General features: G+C 46.6%; 1 long non-coding RNA gene across 1 annotated transcript; it reads right to left on the bottom strand.

The window, feature by feature from the left end:
- Positions 1 to 7,272: 7,272 nt before the first annotated feature.
- On the bottom strand, positions 7,273 to 15,937 carry LOC119087921. Its single transcript, XR_005091465.1, has 2 exons — positions 15,815 to 15,937; positions 7,273 to 7,661 (listed from the first exon to the last, which is right to left on the bottom strand). It is a non-coding gene; the product is annotated as an uncharacterized LOC119087921 (long non-coding RNA).
- Positions 15,938 to 16,067: the final 130 nt, after the last annotated feature.

Raw genomic sequence — 16,067 nt, 5'->3', positions numbered from 1 at the left:
AGAAGAAGAAGAAAGAAAAAAGAAAACAAACAAACAAAAATGAAATGAAAGAAATGAAAAGGTGCTGTGGATATGGCTCTGTTATAAATAAAATGTTGATTGGCCAGTAGCCAGGCATAAAGTATAGGCAGGACAAGAGAGAAGAGAGCTCTGGGAACAGGAAGGCTGAGTCAGGAGATGCTACTAGCCGCTGCCATGAGTACCAACATGTAAGATACTGGTAAGACTTGAGCCATGTGGCAAGGTATAGATTTATAGAAATGAACCAGATGGTGGTGGCACACACCTTTAATCCCAGCACTAGGGAGGCAGAGGCAGGTGGATCTCTGTGAGTTCGAGGCCAGCCTTGGCTACCAAGTGAGTTCCAGGAAAGGTGCAAAGTTACACAGAGAAACCCTGTCTCGAAAAATAAAAAAAAAAGAAAAGAAAAGAAATGGGTTAATTTAAGATATAAGAACTAGATAGCTAGAAGCCTGAGCCTAAATGAGTTTAAATAATATGAGTCTGTGTGTTTCTTTTATAAGTGGGCTGTCAGATTGCCGGGGCTTGGAGGGAACTGGAGAGAAACTCTCCAGCTACAAAAAGGAGTGTTGAAGGCTGAGCCAGGTGGCACAGTCTTGTAATCCCAATGTGAGGCAGGGGTTGCTGAGAATTCAGGCCTATCTGAGTTATAGGAAGTGGACCTCTGTGAGTTCAAGGTCAGCCTGGTATACATAGCAAGTTCTAGGACAGCCAGGGCTACATAGAGAGACCCTGTCTCAAAAACAAACAAACAAACAAAATCCCAAAGTAATATAAGTACACAAATAAATTAATTTAATTACATTTATGATGTTATATTTATAACAGAATAAATGAGGTTATTTGTCTAAATGATCAAACCCTAACAATTTTTAGGTGTTGTAAATGTTTTCTTTTGTTTGTTTGTTTGAGAGAGAGAGAGAGAAAGAGAGAGAGAGAGAGAGAGAGAGAGAGAGAGAGAGAGAGAGAGAGAGAGAGAAGAGTCTATGTAGCCCAGGTTTCCCTATCTCATAATTTTCCTGCCTCAGCATCTCCAAGGCTGGAATTACAGATCTGTATCACTTTGCCTGGCCAGAGGCCAGTCTTAAGCAAGCCTCATGGATGACTGGATTTTAAAGAGTCACGTTTGAACCCTTCACCAGTTTGATCGTTTGCTCTTGCACGTCTGTGTTCTGTGCAGGGCTGGCTTGCAATAATCTTGCCAAAGCTGTGTTTTCAAAAGAGGCAACTGAAGAGAATACATCCAATAGATTAGAAGCCTCTCAACTGTAGCCCTGGAGATGCATGCAAACACACACACACACACACACACACACACACACACATACACACACACACACCAGTATCAACCTAGATATGTAAGATGAACTCAGAATGCAGAACCGAAGCAACTGTAGGCTGCCCAATACTGTCTCAGGACACATCAGTAGAGGTTCATGCTGATGGCTGAAACAAGAGTCTGGGTTAGGGAAGCATTTGAGCTCAGCAAGCCCTGCTTCCCAATGGGTCAGATCTCCTCCATTAGAGGTCTCAGAAACCCCCAGCACCAAGGGGTGTGAGTCACTCAAAGTAAAGGTGATTACACCTCTGCGCCCTTCAGAAGACTTGTCCCATTGCTCCCAACTCTCATTCCTATGAGATATGTGAGGCCCTGTGAGGTGGATGCATGTGAGGTGGATGCATGGCATGGGGTCAGATACTCTGATGCCTCCATTAAGACCCACAGCAAGCCAAGGTAAGCATCTGTCTCTTTCTTTGGGGTCTGGAGACCCTCAATAGAGAAATCTCTAATGGGACACTGCTGTTCACTCAGAGGTTTTAGCCTTCATCAAGTCAGTCACCACAGACAGGCTAACGTCAGAGAAATGACAGAATGACATGTCAACAGTTGCATGAAGTCAACAATTATCATAAACACAGAGAAGAAACTAGAAGAACACATGTTAAATTAAATCAGAGTATATTCTTAGATATTTGAGTAAACTATTTTTAATAACATATAATCTTTTTTAGCCATAAGGGGAGTTTTAGAAAACATAAACTTGGGGTTGGGGGAAAAGGCTCATAAGAGTTTGCTTTGTAAGCAAGGAGACTTGATTTGATCTCCAGAAGTCATATAATACAAAGCTCGGCCTGGCAGTATGTACTTACACTCTCAGCCCTGAGGAGGAAGACACAGACAGATTCCTGGGGCTTTCTGACCAAGCCAGCCTAGCCTAATCTATGAACTTCAGGCCAGTGAGAGACCCCGCCTCAAAGTAATATGGATGAAGCCCAAACAACACTTGAGCTTGTCCTCCGACCTCCACACATATGCACATACATTTGCATGCACATCAGCACATACATGCACCAACACACATGTGCACCCACATATATGTACAAGTGCATAACACAAATATAAAAAAGAACACAAATCATAATCATGTGTTTTAATCTCTGCTTCATGGGAAGAATGTTTATTCAACCTGACCAGCGCTGCCCAGTTCAGAAATCAAATATTAACAGATCCAAGAGGACATGGGCCAGACATCAGCACGTGAGAACAAAAGAAAATTAGAAAAACAGGATGTTGCTTCCTTTCCAGAGTGGGGCTGGAGAGCCCAAGGGGAAGTCATTGGGTAGAGGAGGGGTACCCATTGTGCTGAGTCTACTCATTTTGTAACCTAAAAGGAGAAGGTAAAGGGGACTAAAGCATGCAATCACTCCCAAAAAGGGAACTCATATGACCTTATGACCATATGACCTTACGCTGGGATTTGGCCTCTCCATTCCAAAAAGGATGGGCATTTTAGAGCCTGAATGTCCTCAAAATCGGAGGGCAGTGGCTTCGTGTTTGTAGAGGCGGGAGCTTTCAGGGTTCCAGAGTGCTGGTGATGCTCCCAGACATGAGGCATCCTCTTGCCCAATCAAGGTTTTTTATTTTTTGTTTTTGTTTTTTTTGAGACAGGATCTCTTACAGCACAGACTGGCCTCAGACACGCTGTGTAGCCATGAATGATCTTGAATCTCTAATCCTCCTGCCTCTACCTCCCCAGTGCTGAGATTACCAAGCATGGGTCACCATGGCTGGCCTGAGTGAGATCTTCAGACCAGGAGGAATGTTCCTTTTGAGCTGGCAATGGCCGAGGAATAAATTGGGCAGGTCATCTGATAACCGATTTATTACATGCTTTGTAGTGAAAATCAGAGTGAACTGTGAAGAAAGGGGCATGCGGAGGGGAGGGGAGGGGAGGGGAGGGGAAAGCGGCCCAAAGGCTGCTTCGTCAGGGACTGAAGAATACATGACTATGTCCACAGAAGTCAGATTACAGAACTCCCAGAAGGGTTTTTCTGAACCATGAACCTAATGACTGAGAAGATGCCAGAAGAAAGGAGAGATGGGGGTGGAGCAGATCTCACGGTCAAGTGCACAGTATGGGTAGGGTGTGGGCAGAGATCCACAAAGGCAAAAGAAAAGCCAGAGCTTATATGGTCCCTCCCTGCTTTCTGGGTGATTGAAGACCCACCTAAGACTAGAGGCTGCCCTCACCTGGGAGCATCGGTGGCTACAGTTTGGGAAGAACTGCAGCATTCCTTGGTCTCAAGGTGTTCTGGAATTTGACCAAGAGCTGTTCAGTAGCACTGACTCAGTCAGGATGGAGCCCATGATGCCTGCCTTCTGTCTCAACTGTTCCTTTCTCAGTGGGCTTCAGGGATAAGTCAAGCAAGTGCTGGACTCTTCAGTCACTGGGGCCCAAGATGGTGGTGGGTATGTCTTAGACCCTTCCAGGCCCCGATCCCTGCAATTACGCTAGATGCTGGCAAGATGTGTTCCCATGTGTCACTTGTGGAACCAGCTGGGGTACTGGATGGAGGCTCTCCTGGGAAGAAGGTCCCAGCTTTGGAAAACTGGCTTCCTTAATTTGGGTTCCTCGAAGAGTGGGTGGGTCTGAAAAGCGCTTTGAGTCAAGTGTGTTGTTTATGGGAGAAACTTTGCCAGGAGTTACCTCACAGTCAAACAGTACCCTCGAAGTGTCTGAGAAACGCAGTTGCCTTAGACTGACTGAGATACTTGAAGAGACATGTGGCAGCCTTCGTAAGCACCTCCTAGACAAGCTAGAAATTCCCTCCACCGGTCGGTCCTTCTGGTGTCAGTCTGTAAGGGACCACTACAGGTCATAGATCAATGTCCCAACACAGGCCTCTTCTGGGCTGTCAGGAGCACCATCTCTTCCTTTTGGAGAAGAGCTCTCATGTAGTAACACATGACAAAAGACAAAACAAAGTAGTGGGTCATTGGCCAGGGATATATCTAATAAATGACCATCTGTTTATATGCACACCTTCAACTAGGGGTGGCTACATGGTCCCTCAGGTAAAGGCACTTTCTGTGTCACCATGGTGACCTGGGTTTCATCCCTAGAAGTGTGTTGGGAGAATAGGAACTAAAACAGCTCCATCAAGATTAACGTGTGGCCAACCACAGCGATAAACACTTTTAATTCCAGCATTTAGGAAGCAGAGGCAGATAGAGCTCTGTGAATTCAAGGCTATCCTGGTCCTCACAGTCAGTTCCAAGCCACCCAGGGCTATGTAGACCCAATCCAAATAAATAAATAAATAATAAATAAGATTAACATGTAAAGAAAGTGATTTTCTTAGGAAGACTGAAAGCTCTACCTTATCCTGGCATCATATAAATACATGAAATAAAACTCCCAAAATACAAACAGGAGGTGGAAGCTATAAAAGACCAGACACTGTGTGGCCAGATGCTGTTACGGGCTCTTTCCTCCTCTCATTAGCCCACTTCCATTCTTGAGAGTGACTGTTCTTTTATTTATTTATTTATTTATTTATTTATTTATTTATTTACTTATTTATTTACTTGTTTGTTCATTCATTCATTCATTCATTTATATTATTGGGTTTTTTGTTTGTTTATTTGCTTTGTTAGTTTGATTTTTTGAGACAGGGTTTCTCTGTGTAGCTTTGCACCTTTCCTGGATCTTACTCTGTAGCCCAGGTTGGCCTCAAACTCACAGAGATCAGCCTGCCTCTGCCTCCCGAGTGCTGGCATATTATTGGTTGTTTGCTTGTGTGGTTTTTTTTTTTAACACTTTTAGTGCATGTGCATTGGTGTTTTACCTGCATGTATATCTGTGTGAGGATGTCGGATCCTCTGGAATTGGAGTTACAGACAGTTGTTAATTGCCATGTGGGTGCTGGGAACTGAACCTAGAGTTCTCTAGAAGAGAAGCCAATGCCCCTAACTGCTGATCTGTCTCTTCAGCTCCCTATATTATTGTTTTTAGTTATGTGTAATATGTATGTGTATGAGGATGTGGTTGTCCTCGGAGGCGGGAAGAGTGTTGAATCCTCTGGAGTGGGAGTTACAGGTGATTGTGAGCTTCTTGATGTAGGTGCCGGGAATCAAACGTGGGTTCTCTACAAGAGCAGTGGTTTTTAACTGCTGAACCATCCCTCCAACCTACCTTTCCCTTTTTAAATAACCCATCTATTTCTAGTCCATGCCTAACTTAGCAGACGTAAGTTTTCCTTCATCTCCCCGATGGCTGCTAGGATTTTAACTTCACCTGCACTGTGTTTTTCTTTCAGGCTCCAATCAAATTGTTCTGGGGCTTTCTTTTTAATCTATTCTAAATTCTTTTATTAATGAGACTCTGATCCCCACACTCATGCTGAGGCACTCACAATCCCCCCCCACATCACACACACACACACACACACACACACACACACAAGAAAATTTAGACTGAAAGGCCCTCTGCTGTTCTGCTGTTTACTTGCTGGCTAGCTTGCTTTAAGAGCAGCCTGGCTTTTAAATCATTCTAATTCTAGGGAAAGATAGCAGTGCCCAACCCCCTTCAGTGACAGTGGCGGAACTCAGCTCCTCTCCCTTCCTCTGGAGAAAGCCCAACAACAGTAAAAATATGCTGACTTCCTCCAAAGCATCTGGGAGGTCTGCATCTCAGGGCAAACTCAGTCCAACTTCAGTCACCTGAGGCAAAGACTTGCTCCCCAGGGCAGTACTACCAAGGTCGACAGAGGCTTCAACAGCGATTCTCAGCCTTCCTGACGCTGCGAACACAGATCCTCATGTTGTGCTGACCCCCAACTATAAAATTATTTCATCACTACTTCATAACTGTAACTTGGCTACTGTTGTGAATTGTAATGTAAATATCTGATAGGTGACCCCAGATGGCTCTCAATCCATAGGCTGAGAACCTCTGCTTTAGGAGGTGGGATTCATGAGGCATCTTCAGGTGGGTTGCGGGAGTTGTGTCCTTGCAGGAGACATAGAGCCTAGCTCCCTCTTGCTCTTCCTGTTTCCTGGTCACCATGATGTGTGCCACAGGCCCCACACCTCCAAAACTGTGAGCCAACAACATCAAATGAAAAAACCCCGGGCTGGAGAGGTGGCTCAGAGGTTAAGAGCGCTGGCTGTTCTTCTAAAGGTCCTGAGTTCAATTCCCAGCAACCACATAGTGGCTCACAACCATCTGTAATGAGATCTGGTGTCCTCTTCTGGCCTGCAGGTCTACATGTAGGCAGAACACTGTATACATAATAAAATAAATATTTAAAAAAAAAAAAAAAAAAAAAAGAAAAAACCCCAAATCCTTTGGTTCCATATAGTTGAATAGCCTAGGTGTTTGTCATAGTGACGGGAAAATAATATGGCTGCTTCCTTGAAGTTAGGAAATGCAGAGTTCAAGGCTGGTACCAAGTACAAGGTCTAGAGTGGACCACCAAAGTCAGTCTCTCTGTGGTTATCAAAAATCTCACCCTAAAACATACTCTCACAGGACTGTGCAAGAGTCAGAGCTACCTTCTCTGACATCCCTACACGGCAGGAGGCACTTCAGGTCCAAGCCAAGCTGCCTTATGTAGCCAATCTCTGTCAAGGGAGGGGAGGAGAGGGGAGGGGAGGAGAGGAGAGGCCTGGCAGAGGTCTTGGTACCAACAATGAGGATGGTCACTTGTGAAAACACACATTCTTGTTTCTCACACTAAATGCTCCAAGTGGCACCAAGGGATCTATTCTTTTTTTTGTTTGTTTGTTTTTCGAGAAAGGGTTTCTCTGTGAAGTCCTGGCTGTCCTGAAACTCAGTCTGTAGACCAGACTGGCCTCAAACTCAGAGACCCCCTGCCTCTGCCTCTCGACTGCTGGGATTAAAGGCGTGCGCCACCACGGCCTGACTCAGGTCTATTCTTACAGCAGAAAAGAGAACACAATAAGGGTTTGCCCTGGTTGTTTGTTTATTGCTTTGATCAACAAGAACAGATTAGTCATAGCTCACTTACATGTTCCAAGTAGTTCTAGTGATAAGTGAGAACGAGATATTCTCCTAATTATTCATATTCTGATGGTGTCAGCATGTTTACAAGGAACTGGGCTGAAATGGCTCAAGGTCCAGATTAATTATATAATCAGACTTCAGAATCCAGGAGGCTGTGTCCACTATCCCAAGGCCTGCTGGGAAATGCAGATAGTTTTCTTCATATTTCCATAGATAAAGGGTGTGGTCCTCTGGCTGGATGACAGACAGCATTGGAAGGGACTTGCATCCACTGAGTCACTTAATTCTTATAGTCACCCATTGACGTGGAACTTGGATTATACACTTACTCTGTAGATGAGGAAAATGGAGCAGAAGTGAACTGAAATGACGTGTCTGAAGAGACAGAGGTGGGGATGGCTAGAGCTGAGGACTGGACCTGGCACCCTGATTCCAGAGCCCACTCTGGACATCTGCAGCATTTGTCATAAAAATGCTAGGTGACATGGGGTGGGGAGATGTGTGTGACCACAGATAGTAAGCAGTGTGTGTGTGTGTGTGTGTGTGTGTGTGTGTGTGTGTGTGTATGAATGTTTGCGTATGCTTGTGTGTATGCTTGCATATGTCTCAGTGTGTGCTCATGTATGTGTGTGTGTGCTTGTGTGTGTGTGCCTCTGTGTAAGGAAGGGAGTGTGTATGAGCATGTGAAGGACAGAGGTGAATGTTGGACATCTTCAATCATGCTCTACCTTAGTTTTTGAGACAATCTCTCCTGGGACCTGAAGCTCGTGAACTGGGCCAGATGAACTGGCAAACAAGGATTTGCCAGGGATCCTCCTGTCTCTGCCTCCCCAGTGCTGGGACTGTAGGCACAATTTGATGTGGGTTCTGGGAATTGAACTTAGGTCTTCATGATTATACAGAAGGCACTTCATCAACTAAGTCATCTCCCTAAGCCCCAGAGAGTAAGCTTTTAAGCCACATGGCCACCCCCAAGATGGCACTTCTGGTGGTCATCAGCAGTTCTGGTTTTCCATGGCACCACGTTGGTTTTAGCATTGAAAGCCCTGCACCTCAGGAAACTCCCTAGTCTGGGAAGGCTGCCCACCTAGTTCTTCACCTCTTCCCATAAGAATCACAGAAGGCCACTGGGGGCTTCTGGGGTCTGAAGACACATACTATCTGTACCACAGTCCACAAGTTTTAATTTTTCGAGACAGACTGTTGCTATGCAACTCAGGATTCCCTCAAACTCCTGATCCCCCTGCCTTAGTCTCCCATGTGCTGCGAGTGTATACCATCCCCCCTGGCTCTTAAGGACAGGCAATGCTCTTGCAGGCTCCCCCAGGGGACTGACACCAGACTTCATCCATACTCCAGTGGGAACACACCTCTGGAAGGAGATCAACTCTAGCATTCCAGCATTCCAATTTAGAAATAACATTCTCAGCCCCACCTTTGAGTCTAATTCACCAAAGATCAAACTGACATCTAAGGAGTGAACTAGGCCAGGAACTCATATCCAGCAGCTTAGGGCCTGCCCAATCCCGTTCAGGTTCAAGGAAGAATAGTTAGGTCCTGCCCCTTAGCAGGGGGACAGGCCAGAGCTGAGATGCAGCTCTGCTCAGGTGCAGAGACAAAGAAAGTTCTGAGGCACTAAGGGCTTCCAGAGCTAAATAAGGAAGGGGCAGCCAGGCTGGGAACACCATAGAATGTCCTCGAGCCTTGAGGTTTCCCCAGGCAAGAGCATAAGCCACATACTGGCTAGCTGTGGCCAACTGCCATCACTTACCTAATGTCACCATTCTCTGTGATTCCGAGAGAATGACAAGGACACACACACAACACACACATCCACTGACTGGGACAATGACACCCTGTGAGGTGATAACAGCAGACAGGAAGAACCAACTAAACTGTGGATGCTATAGAACCAATGATAGATGGATGTGGACAAGGAACCCAGGGCCTGAGACCAAGATGTTCCAGGGAGCCACTGAGACAGACTTGCTGAGCTCCCCAAAGGCTCAGGAGTTGGAGGAACCAGGCTCCCCTGAACACCCAGAGGTGGAGGGCAGACTGTCATTTGAAGGGATGACTGACTATTTCTCTGAGGAACAACTGGTCAACCAGGGCTCTTTTCACAGTAGGCACAGACAAAATGAGACCTTCCCCACCATGATAGGAGAACCCATCATGTGCTCATAAGGGCTCAGGAGTATGCCTCTCCTCATTTTCCTGGTGAGTCGTTCACACCAATGCCCCCTTCCTGGCTTGTCCTCTTATTTTTTTCTTCTTAGTTACCAAGAGACTCAAAGACACAGAATGAGAGAAGTCACTTGGACACCAGTGTCGGGCTTCCTGCTGCCACACTTTCTTCCTGCCCTCCTCAATGCACCAGGCTGTTTGATGGAACAGAAGGGGTTTGTTCCCTCCCACTGTGTAACATCCTCTTGGTCAGTTTTCTAGATTGCTGGGGATGGGACCCAGGGCCATGCGTGTGCTAAGCAAGCACTCTACCACTGAGCTGGGTCCCCATTTTCCTCTCCTTTATTAACAGGGCCTTCCATTTTACCTGAGAGGCTTGTTTTCCAACTAAAATACAAAACAATTCCCAGGTTCCTTTGCAGTCCAGTGTGGTCATATGACGTCATAAGTGAAAAGTGTAAAGAGATTTGAAGAACTGAATCTTTAAGAGGAAGGCATTACTGGCTCCTTTCTTCTTCTGCTCTGATCATGGAAGTGCTGATGAGATGGGTCAGGGCCTCAGCAGCTGCAGTAGACACTGAGCATGAGGGCTTCACACTGGGGTAACAGAACAGAAATAGGCTGAGCTGTTCTCATAGAGTCATGACCTTCATGGCCTGCCTCTGGATTTCATACGGCAGAGAAAGAGAAAAGTGTCCTGTTGTAACCACTGTCATTTGGGGATTTTCTGCTGTGAAAAGCAGCTAATCCTATTTTGTAACCTGAGGTGAGGTCCATCTTCTCCCAGGCTCTCTTTCCACTCAGATCCTGGGAGATTAGCCAGCAGGGACTGGGCTGTATGGAGTTCACACATCCAGGGGCAGATGTGAAGCACAGATGTTTTCTTTAGCTCCTACAAAGTTTTAAAAATCAGAAAATACTCAAATATGTTTTCTTTTATTATTCTTGGTGAGTTTTGTTGTTGTATTTTTGTTAGTTTATTTTAGTCAGTGTCTCATGTACCTAGGCTGGTCTCAGGCTTACTATGGAACCAATGATGACCCTGAATTCCTGACCCTCCTGCCTCCATTGTCTGGGTGCTACGGTTATAGGCATATGCCACCATACCTGGCTTATCCAGTGATGGAGACTGAACCCAGGACCTTGTGATTCTACATGAGAACTGTACTAACTAAACTACATCCCTAGCCCTTGAATATATCTTAAACTTTGAAGTCCAGGATTCTGGATCCTCTTTGATGACTGGAGGATCTGGCTGCCGGGCCAGTATTTCAGCACAGCAGTATTTTGTTTGTTTGTTTGTTTGTTTATTCATGACAGGGTCTCATGAAGCTCAGGCTATCCTCTAATTCACTATATAGCTGAGGATGACCTTGAACTTCTGGTGCTCCTGCCTCAACCTTTGGAATACCGGGATTATAAGCATGTATCATCACAATGAGCATTTAGATGTGGCATCTGCTACCTCCTTGTGATACTTCCTTATCAAATAAGGATACTCTCCTTGGTCCAAGAATGAGATTTGCCTATGGCTGGCTCAGGCTATGAGCCAAATACGTCCACACACTGTCCCTGAACTAGGGACAACCCTGGCTTATTCCATGAGTTAGTGAATCATCTCCACTATACAAAGGAGGAAACAGGGGCTTGGGGCTTGTCTGAGGCTGTAAGCCATAGGCCGTCATCATGAGTTTTGACTGTCTGTACTCTGTAACTGCTCTGTCAGCATTGACTCTGTAACCCTGAGACTCCTGGATGTGTGCTCAGCCTCACAAGGGAAGAAGATAAACTTAACGACCATTGATGTGTCACATTAGGAGGGGACAGATTATCTGAAGAAATACAAATAAGCTGAATGAGAAATTCCCTATTCCTAAAGTCTGGTACAGAGTCAGCCTGCGGAGCTATGTTGAGCAAGTGAGGAGGCCACACTCCTCAGTCACCTGGCATCAGAACAGAGCCAGGATGCAAACCCTGGGTTCCTGCCTCTTGCCCAGCCCCACCCGCTTTCCCTCAAGCACACTGCCTAGCATGTTCACACTCAACCATGGTGCATCTCTCACCAGCAGCCAATGCTGAGCTTTGGCTCCTCCCCAAATGAGGGTCTGATTGTGGTCCTTGGCCCTCGGGACTGCAGGGCCGCTAGGAGGACTAGATGATATCACATATGAGATGGTACATAACAAGTGTAGTGGGTAGCCGTTTCAGCTTTGATCTGGAAGGACCCCATTGAGGCTTTGGTAACTGTCATGCCTACAGGGTGGAGCTGAGAGAGGACCCCTGAAGACCTGAGATCCGGATGGGCTAGCTCTCTTGGTTCCTGGACCCTGGACGCTGGAGGTAGACAGAGCAGAGTTCTCCAGAGAACACCACCAGACTGTGCTACACCTTTCCCAGACCCTGTAACCTATCCCTTCACTTGTAAGTTACCCCACAAAATAAACCTCCCTTTTAACTACGTGGAGTTGCCTTAATATTTTAACCAATAAACAAGTGCTCAGTAAACAGTGGGTGTCATTGGGATGCACCGTGTTGAAGTTGGGAGATGCAGGGGACTGACATTGGTACCCGGAAATCCTCATCTGCAGCCATCAACCTGACTCTGCACCAAAGCCCTGCTCAGAGGCAGCTCCCCTCTATCCCAGGGGATATTATTATGACCAGAGCTTCTCCTGACACTCCACAACACCATGTAAGCTTACTCTTCTCAGATCCTGGCCTCGGCCTGGAGATCTGGAGAGAAAATGAACCCAGCCACTGGCCAGTCAAAGTCATAAGACTTTCTTCTTTAATTCGTGTGCATTAATCATACAGATAATGGGAACATGTAGTGAGCTCTGGTCATAATCACCCTGTTACCCTCCTCATTCCTCCTTCTCCTGACCTTCTTCTCACTAGTAGCTTCCTTCCTGATAATTCTTCCTCCATATTCTGCACTTGAGAGAAAATGTGACTTCTTTTTCCTTTTAAATTGATTTATTTAATTTTACATGGTGATCTCTGGTCTTATCTATTTTCCTTCTAATGATATGATTTTATTCTTCTCATGGAACATTTTCTTTTCATTTCTCTTCTTTCTTTTTCTTTTTCCTTTTCTTTCTTTCTTTTTAAAGAAAAAGCCTCATGTAGCCCAGACTGGCCTCAAACTCACTAGATAGCTAAGGATGACCCAATTCTTCTGCTTCCACTTCCCAAGTGCTGGAATTACAGGCATGTACCACCACATTCCTTCTTCACACGATCCACCTGTACTCTACTACAATGAATTCATTGTGCTCCTTCTGAGCCTGGCTACCTCAAACTTCCTCTTCTAAGTGGCTGGGGTAAACATGACCTGGATACCCCAGTGCTGCAGATTTAGTAGGACTGGAGGGGACCACCCACCCAGAAGTATTGAAGAAGTGAGCTAACTCGGGATCAGGCATCAGTATTTGTTACATCCTCTCTGCTACAGTAATTACTGTTGAAAATTTGTAGGTTTTTTTTCTTTTTTTTTTTTTTTCTTTTTTTAATGTTTTAGTGTTTGAGACAGGATCTCTACACAGTTCTGACTGTTCTGGAACTCACTATATAGACTAGACTGGTCTTGAACTGAAGAGAGATTTGCTTGCCTCTGCTGAGGCCTGGCAGATTGTAGTTGTTTCTAAAGTGAAGCGCCCCCACTGCGCCCCACCCCCACACAAACTTTGTTACATGAGCTGTTCACTATGGCATCATCGATGTTATTACCAAAGCCTCTCTTGGCAAAGCTGGAGAGATTATTCCTAAGTGGTCCCCATAATGCAACTTATTAGCTTGAATTGGATTTACATATATTGAGACACAGTTTCACTCTGTAGCCCAAGTTGGTCTTAATCTTGTGACAATCCTGCTTCCACCTCCCAAGCACTAGGAACACTGACATGAGCACTCCACTCTGGTTGGGGTTAGACTTGAGCTTGGTTTTGCAGGAAGGCTAGGAGAGCCAGAACTCCTGTAGGCTTGAGAACCTATCTCAGTACAAGCCGTGTGCTGTGTGCAGAATGCATTTAGGGGATGGCCTCTCTCTCCAGCCCTCCTCCAGCTCCTGCCCGATGTGTGTTGTATGGGGAAGCTCAAGGCAGGGACCAGATGACACCCTCAAAGAGGGTAATGGAGGTAAGTTTAACAGACGGACCCACTACAAAGGTGCTGCCCAGGTAACCTGGACATCCCTCAACATGGTGAAAACTACTTCCCAATGACACCTGGATGTCCCCATGTCTGTCTCTCTGCTGCAGGTCTCGCAGCCACTGAAGCACACTTAGCTGGTTATGTTGAACTGTGGGTACCAAAAAATTAATAGAAGAGGTTCAAATAATACCAGGAGATGGTGTGGGGTGGGGTGGGGGTGGGGGGAACAGCGCTTGTCTGCCACTCAAGAAGTCTGGGGTTTGGTCCTCAGTACTGCAAAATATACACACACACAAGCACACCTGATAATGGAGGAGAGTGTGTGGTTAAGCCCCTCCCTCCCTGGGCCCCCAGTTGGATTAACTGCACAGCCTACCATCTGCCAGAGGTTGAGTCCAGAGCTCAGGCTGGTCACCTACCTGCTACTGCGTTCTCTCACTGCCCTGTATTTTTTCTGCATTCCCCTTACGGTGCTTCCTTAGATCTCTTCAAATAAACCCCAAACTTTGTCTCCAGAGCTGCGTCTAGGAAAACCCTAACACCAGGAGCATAGCTCAGGGAGAGCAGCCACACATGGTACAGTTCTTGGGGTCATCGTCTTAGAGACAGGGGCAAGAGGGGAGCTGCGGGGGTGGGGGTGGAGGGAGTGGAAGCCTGCCAGAAGTTATGGCCTTGCCAGAAAGACAGTTCTCTTTGATGACTCGGGAAGCAGAGGGAAGAAGCATCCTGGCTTCTCCATCCTGTCACCTTCTGCCTCTCTGCCTATGCCACAGGCAAGAGTCCATGGTGGTGTGTACACCATGAGGCTGCTTTGGCAGAGGGGCGGTTTTTGTACCCAGCGGTGAGGACGATCAAAGGCTTGTAACCAAAACTCAGCTATTTCCTGGAAGTTTGGTCCTGCCTAGAGAGCAGCATTTCAACAGTCTGGGATCTGGAAACTTTGCTAGGTCTGGTCAGGATGGAGCACAGTGAAGTACAGAAGCCGGAGGGCTGTGGCAGGTAGAAGTACCTGCCCCCAAACACGGTAGCCAATGAGAAACACACATGGCTGGGCTCCACGGGGCACTGGCTGGGGTCAGCCAGTCGGCTGAAGGAGTGGCCTTACTGTACCTCAGATGGTGGGATTAGGGGTGGCTGACGGTGGGGCTTGGCTCAACAGCCAACTGGACTAGCTGAACATGAACTTTTCACCAGTGACAGTTTCTTCTGGTGACTCAAGTTCCCAGAGAGAAAAACCCAGAGGCCCCAGTGGAAGTCAAAAGAGTCCCGAACCCCTCCAGATAAGAAAGACCTTTGCCTCCTTGGCTGTGTCCTTTCTACCAGCAAGTCCTTCAGGCCCTCCCAGGGCAAGAAGCCAGGACCTAGACTCCATCAGACAAAGACAGGATCAGCAAAGAGCTGTGTCACCTTTGGTGGAAAGCAAGTCATTCGCATGGCCCCAGCTTTCTCTAATATGATGGATTGACTTTGGAGAAGGACTTGACTGTCACAACCCAGGCCCAGATACAGAGTCAGAATCAACCAGCTCTCCCTGCAATGCACTAATCTTCCTGGAGCCCAGTGGGCAGGGTCTTCCTGCAGCCTCGGTGACTTCATCTGTAGACTGATAATGGTTCCTGCTTCACAGGGTGTGGGATAGATTGGACAGGATGGTGTTTATAAAGCGCTTCCACGACACTGGCCACCCAGGGTGTGCCCGCATATGGTGGTGGTGTCATGTATCCAAAGTAACAAAAAAATCTGCTACAAATCTACAATGTGTTAGGAATTTTTCTTTTTTGAGACAGAGTTTCAATAATCTCAATAATAGCCCAATATCCTCCTGCCTCAGCTCCCTGTAACTAAGGTCACAGGCATGTATTATCATCCCTGTCTTAGAAAGATGGTTTTGATCCAATCCACCCTCTCCCTCACTTCTACATGCAACCCAATCCCAGATTCGGATTCTGCAGCTTACATGCAGAATGTATCATCTGTCCCACTGTCCCTCACCTGGATCCTTCCCCGGAGCCCCTCTCACGCTGTCCCCTCATGTTAGGGTGCCCGGTGTCTCCAGCTCAAGGTGCACACAAGTTGCTTAAGGATCTTGCTAGAATACAGCGCCCCCTTGGCCTCAGCCAAGAGTATGTTTCTAACCAGCTCACCTGGAATGTCAACCTGGCTAAGTTTCTAGACGCCCCTGGAGGATTTTTCCAAATAAAGGCAGATGCTGTCCTGAAACCGTTGACAAACCTTCACTTACTTCGCAGCAGGCTCATGGGAAGGGCCAAGCCTCACTGGGGCACATAATATGATTTAGCTTCCACCTCGCCTGCTGGCCTCAGCCCCCCCACTCTCCTACCTCCACTTTCCCCTCTGATTTATAGGTCGGTTTACTTACAGACGAAAATTGGAAAT

The sequence above is a fragment of the Peromyscus leucopus genome, chromosome 4, assembly GCF_004664715.2.
Source record: "Peromyscus leucopus breed LL Stock chromosome 4, UCI_PerLeu_2.1, whole genome shotgun sequence".
Lineage (NCBI taxonomy): Eukaryota > Metazoa > Chordata > Mammalia > Rodentia > Cricetidae > Peromyscus > Peromyscus leucopus.
Note: the sequence above shows the minus strand (reverse complement) of the source record. Positions and strands in the feature narration are given on the sequence as shown.